The following is a 6,133-nucleotide window of genomic DNA, read 5'->3' on the forward strand; positions in this document are numbered from 1 at the left end:
GTGTTATTAAATAAATATATCATTAAATAATTAAATATGTCATTAATTAGTTAAAATTGGAATTAAATATGTCATTAATTAATTAAAATTGGAATTAAATACATAAATGTGTTATTAAATATGTCATTAATTTATTAAAATAACAATTATTTTAAGTAAAAAACATATTTCATTATTTCACGATTTAATTAATTATTTCATGGTCCTTGTGTTGCAGTGGATCATGAATTAATTTTATCTGTCAACCTCGCCCGTCAAAGTCCGTGGGCGGGACTAACGTGAATCTAGTCTAATCCACTGCTTTTGTCTGCCTTGAAACCGGAAGTAGAAGTCTTTCTAAACATGGAGGCTGTGTAGAGGGAGAGTCGCTGTGAACTTTCTAGAGAGTTGGTGAGAGATATTTTAGACCTTGCAGAGTATGTGGAAGCAGGACCTGCTTACCGCGAGCATGTAGCGTGTAAAGCAGAGGAATTTATTGACGTTGTTGAAGTTATTTCCGCACTTTCCGACCAAGATGTTGACCGTAGAGTGACTGCAAATTTAGAGGAAGTACTCCGCCGTTTTTCTGGTACCAGGGTGCAACAGGAGCACACACAGGGACCAGGGCGTTTGGCATACCGAGGGAAGTTCTGGAACATCACGTTCTTTGTGGATTACCAGCCTGTCAAATTGCAGCGATGCTCGGAGTGTCGAGCGCTTTTCCTTTAGGACCTACTCGGCGCGGCACGGCTCCGCTCGTCTTTGTTTAGCCGCGATTCCACAAGCATCTACTCGGCACGGTACGGCTCGTCTCATCTTTGTTTGCGAGCGTTTCCATACGGACTAATTTTCAGCACCTTCTCGGCTGAGGTTCCCAGCGAGCTGAGATGAGCCGATAATGTGGCGTTTACATAGTGCAGGCCACTGATTGGACAGGGAGTGACGACACAGAGCAACTTCAGCACGAAAACAAAATCCTGCATTAAAAAATGACTGTAAACAGCGACGGTGTGCATTGCTCTTCACGAAACTCTGTTCTTCATAATTTTAATGTGACAGCCAGACTTGTACCGTGGGTGAATGAAGAGGTCGAGACTTTGTCTTTGGTGGCGGACCAAAGAATACAGAGAGAGCTGGACGGAGAAAGTTTATCAGGAGGTCTCTGAGCGGATGGCCGCTCACATATACAGTAGACTGTATATAAAGAGGACAGAAGCAGTGTAGGGAGAAGCTGAAAAAGCTCAAAAATGACTATCGGTCCACCCAGGACCACAACGGCCGGCGTGGGTCAACCAGGAGGTGTTGGAAGAGGTTTAATGGAAGCTATTTACTGGCACCGCACCGGCGAGCAACAGGAGGGAGACTCAGCCGCTGCATTGTTGGAGACGTTCGAGGACGGTGAGTGTTTTGTGACTTCAAGAAACTTATACATCATTTATTCCATTGGTGGCAACCTTCTTTTAAGCAAACAAGTATTTTTAGAAAGTAACGTCGTTGTCTCCTGTAGCAGACAATAAGATAACTAGTTAGCCATCGGCGCTAACTCCGTGCTCTGCTTGTATTTCGTGCTGCTGTTTCTAACGTTTAGCTCTCAGAAGCTAATACTTCAGTCAGCATGCCGTGTTTTTCTTGTACTTAGAGTGAGTGTTTATTTCTGTTCAAGAATCCCTTTCCACATGCGAAGCCTACTCCACCTCCGTCGCGGAGCCCCCGGCTGCCCTGCCTCCTCTCCACCAGCTGCAGCGGCTCCTCTCCAGCACCAGCTCGGACACCGACACCAGCACGTCACAGCAACGTCTTATCACCGGTAAGACACGGTAAACAGAGAGCATGGTTGATTTTCGTATTATTATTACTACAGGTGTAAATGCCTGCAAGCATGATCAGAACAACGAGACCAATGACCAAGAATTGAGGCAGGTGTAAATGCAAACTGTGCAGCAGCCAGCTCAGGAACGCCTGATGAAAGCTACATGTAGCTACAGTGACACATAAACAGAACACATGCAGCTGCATTTATTTTCTATTGATTTAACAAGTAAGTCACTCTAATTAATTTACGTTCTGGTGCGGTGTAGTATTGCAACCATTCTTCTTATAGTCACTAGGTAGCTGTGAAACTGAATGAAAATATACATAAAAATGAGAAAACACAGCTCTTCTTAGCAACTCCAAAATGTGCACAGGATGAAATGAAGTTCACACCACGTCGTTTTTGTTTGTGGTGGAGCAGTTACTGCTTGTGCTTTGGTTAAAGCGAAGAGTGCCAGAAGTTTATTAAAGTATCAAAGACATGATCATGATTGAAAATGGATGGACGGGTGGCTAAACACATCACATCATAGCTGTGGAGTCCTTCCAGCTCCTGGGGACTACAATCTCTCAGGACCTCCTGAAAAAGGCTCAGCAGAGGATGTATTTCCTACGACAGCTGAGGAGACATGGCCTGCCACATGAGCTGTTGATCCAGTTCTACACTGCAGTCATACAATCTGTCCTGTGCACCTCTGGATCAACCACACAGCAGGACAGAAACAGACTACAGCCCATAGTACGGACTGCAGAAAACATCATCAGAGACCCCACTCACCCTGGACATTTGGACTACAGTGCCCTGTACACAAAAATCGCCACTACTGTGTTTATAGCAATTACCATTTTGCTAATGTGTTCATACATTCCAGTCTAGCTGTACATTTCTGTTTATATTGTGTTCTATTTTACTACTATTTCTTTTTCCTCCCTGTTCCTCTTTCTATTGTTTATTTTTTATTATTCTCTTCCATATTCCTAGGATGACACCAACAGCCGAAACCAAATTCTGTGTATATTGTGTACTTACTTGGCCATTAAAGCTGACTCTGATCACTTTTCTGTCTTTGGTCTAGGCAAGAGGAAAGGGGGCCACAGAAAATTGGACCTTCCTAGCGTACTTGTGGAGATGCAGGCTGAGGAGGAGTGGAGTCATGCCCAGCATGATGAGAACATCTGGTTGCTCCTCAGCGAGGCAAGAGAGAATGAAGCTGGCCCAGAATACTGCCTTCAACCAGTCATTCCTGGGTGTGCTGGGGCAGCTGGGGTAGCTGGGTAGGCAGTGGGCAGCCGGCGAGTGTGAGCGAGTCCACCTCCCATAGACTTGAGATTTACAAGTGCTGGTCATATAATTAGAATATCACGAAAAAGCTTGTCTTTTGGACAACTGTCAGGTCAGTAGTCTTCCCCATGATTGTGTAGCCTACAGAACTAGGCTGAGAGACCATTTAAAGGCCTTTGCAGGTGTTTTGAGTTAATTAGCTGATTAGAGGTGTCTTCAATATTGAACCTTTCTACAATATTCTAATTTTCAGAGATACCAAATTTGAGATTTTTGTTAGTATTCAGGTATAATCATCAAAGTTAAGAGAAATAAACATTTGAAATATATCAGTCTCTGTGTAATGAATGAGTATAATATACAAGTTTCACTTTTTGAATGGAATTACTGAAATAATGAACAACTTTTTTCATGATATTCTAATTATATGACCAGCACCTGTAGTTGTATATAGTTTTACTTTTAGCCCTCCACTGTAGGAGAGGCCCACCACAGTTTGTACTTTGCACATTGTAAATAGTTTTGATTTTGCTGCTGACTAATAAACTATTTTGTGACTTATGTGATTGCATCATAACTTTTCATTTTGTCTGTTAAGACACTGGTAGGAAAAGAGTCAACAGTCTGAACCAAACAATTCTATATTCCCTAATAATGTATTTGTGTTTAATGGGATTTAACATGTTTTAACACAAACTCCTTTATGGTTCATAATTCTGGTGACTGAATTACACCAAAGCAATACTGATTTATCAAACTGGAATTTTCTTAAAACAGCTGTTTTAATGTTTTGGCGTTTAATTTTTTATTTAATCTTGCTAACCTTCACAAACAAACAATAGCATAGACACATCTACAAAAGTTTATTGTCAGAATTGCATTAAAGAAAACAATAGCGGTCCGGGGACAGAAAAACAGAAGTATAACAAGAAGAACAACTTTTAACTTTTGCATGACACGTAGTGCATCAGTGCATCCTGTACATCTCTGCCCTCCTCCTCTACACCTTGTGCCACTGCAGGCTCATGTGCTGCTGCTTCAGGTAAATCCCATGAAGTCTCATCAGAGAGCATCTGAAACACATACACAGCATACATATTTTAATACCTAATAGCGACAAACTGCAGCCATTACAGGGTCGTTCACAGGACTGATACACGATAGCTAGCGAACTAGCATTAGCTTACCCTTATATGTCGTCTAGTTCATATCCTCTTGTCTTCAGCTTGATACTGCTGTATCGCCTCCCAAACTCTCCTGTGTGTCTCCTGAGTGTTTCGACTCGCCGCTCTCAGCTTTCTCCGACTCTTCTGTTACTCTGAATCTGACAGAAAGCCACAGACCGAGCAGCAGGTGTACTATCGCCTCCATGTACATTGTTGCATTGCGTTTGTGTCGCACAAAAATGACGGTAAGGGACTTTCGGGCCACCGTGCTATGACGACTCAACCCACGATGAGGTGGTACTCAATGTAATGGAAAAACAACTAAACCGAGACGAGCCGTGGCGCGCCGAGTAGATGCTAAAGGAAATGCTGAAGGAAAATTTGTCTTGCACCGCATGTATCAACATTTGGGAAAGAGGACCGAGTCTTTAGCGGTTGCTAATAAAGTTTTGTTTTATTGAGTATCCAAACCAACGTAGAGGTGAATAGCGCCACCCAGTGTATCGGAATGTGTTCACAAGCTCTGCGTCAATCCATTATCTGGAATCGATTTGCCTTGACTTGATGTGCAGGGTAACCAATCAGGTGTTAGGATCCGCCCACCGACTTTGACGGGCGAGGTTGACAGATAAAATAAATTCATGATCCACTGCAACGCAAGGACCATGAAATAATTAATTAAATAGTGAAATAATGAAATATGTTTTTTACTTAAAATAATTGTTATTTTAATAAATTAATGACATATTTAATAACACATTTATGTATTTAATTCCAATTTTAATTAATTAATGACATATTTAATGCCAATTTTAATTAATTAATGACATATTTAATGCCAATTTTAATTAATTAATGACATATTTAATTATTTAATGATATATTTATTTAATAACACATTTAAGTATTTCATTCCAATTTTAATTAATTAATGAAATATTTAATTCCAATTTTAATTAATTAATGAAATATTTAATTCCAATTTTAATTAATTAATGACATATTTAATTAATTATTTAATGATGTATTTATTTATTTAATTTTGGCACTTTTAGTCCTCCATATCAAACAATGAATTACCTGCAAACTGGCTCAAAATCCTCAATTTTTCTCTCAAAAGCTAATATCTATGTCAGTCCCTGTGTTTGTTTTTCCAAGCAAGATACTCAGAATCTGGTGTGTTAAAGGTAGAGTAAAAATGATTGATAATGCACAAAGCTACACTTTTTCTATGTGGCCTGCATCAGTTTCAGCAACATATAGCTGTATGTGGGGATACGATTGCAAGAGATTGGACAGGATTCACATTTACGCTTCCACTGTTTGCACAATAATTGGATGACAGATCTTGTCATCGCGACACAGGAAGGAGATTGTTTTACAGCACTATGTAGCACAAAAAAACAAAACAATATATATCACAGCCAGCAGACGCTTGCAGATGCTGGATGAGACAATCTATAAGATTTCATCCACAATGTACTGCAAAGGAGGGTATCTATTGTGATGGGCATGAGAATCTGTGGCAGGAACATCAGGAGGCGTATAAAGACTGCAGCGCAACTCCCCAAACTATTTCTAATTGGGATCCAAACATCGAATGGTGAGAAGACCCTATTGAAAGCTGATTGTGAATTATTTTCCATTTTTTGAAACTCAAATTTGGCGGCCTAAAAATACTTGAATACACATGAAACTTTGCACAACCATCAGGACTGGCGAAAAATTTGATATTTTAGGGGAATTGCAAAGGTGTGACCCAAAATGTCTGCATAGCGTTAGCTGGAAACTTTCAAACATTTACTGCGGCCCCCATCACATCCGTAGGCCGAAATACAGTCTCGGTCGCAGCGCCACCTGGTGGACACGCTTGGATTCGCTGACCAGCAAGGAT

The 6,133-nt window shown here is 40.6% G+C and overlaps 1 long non-coding RNA gene across 1 annotated transcript; it reads right to left on the reverse strand.

Annotated features, from left to right (window-relative positions):
- Positions 1 to 3,921: 3,921 nt before the first annotated feature.
- LOC129350889 (uncharacterized) lies at positions 3,922 to 5,293 on the reverse strand. Its single transcript, XR_008604465.1, has 2 exons — positions 4,261 to 5,293; positions 3,922 to 4,146 (listed from the first exon to the last, which is right to left on the reverse strand). It is a non-coding gene; the product is annotated as an uncharacterized LOC129350889 (long non-coding RNA).
- Between the last annotated feature and the right edge of the window lie 840 nt (positions 5,294 to 6,133).

The sequence above is a fragment of the Amphiprion ocellaris genome, chromosome 17 (genome assembly GCF_022539595.1).
Source record: "Amphiprion ocellaris isolate individual 3 ecotype Okinawa chromosome 17, ASM2253959v1, whole genome shotgun sequence".
NCBI lineage: Eukaryota > Metazoa > Chordata > Actinopteri > Pomacentridae > Amphiprion > Amphiprion ocellaris.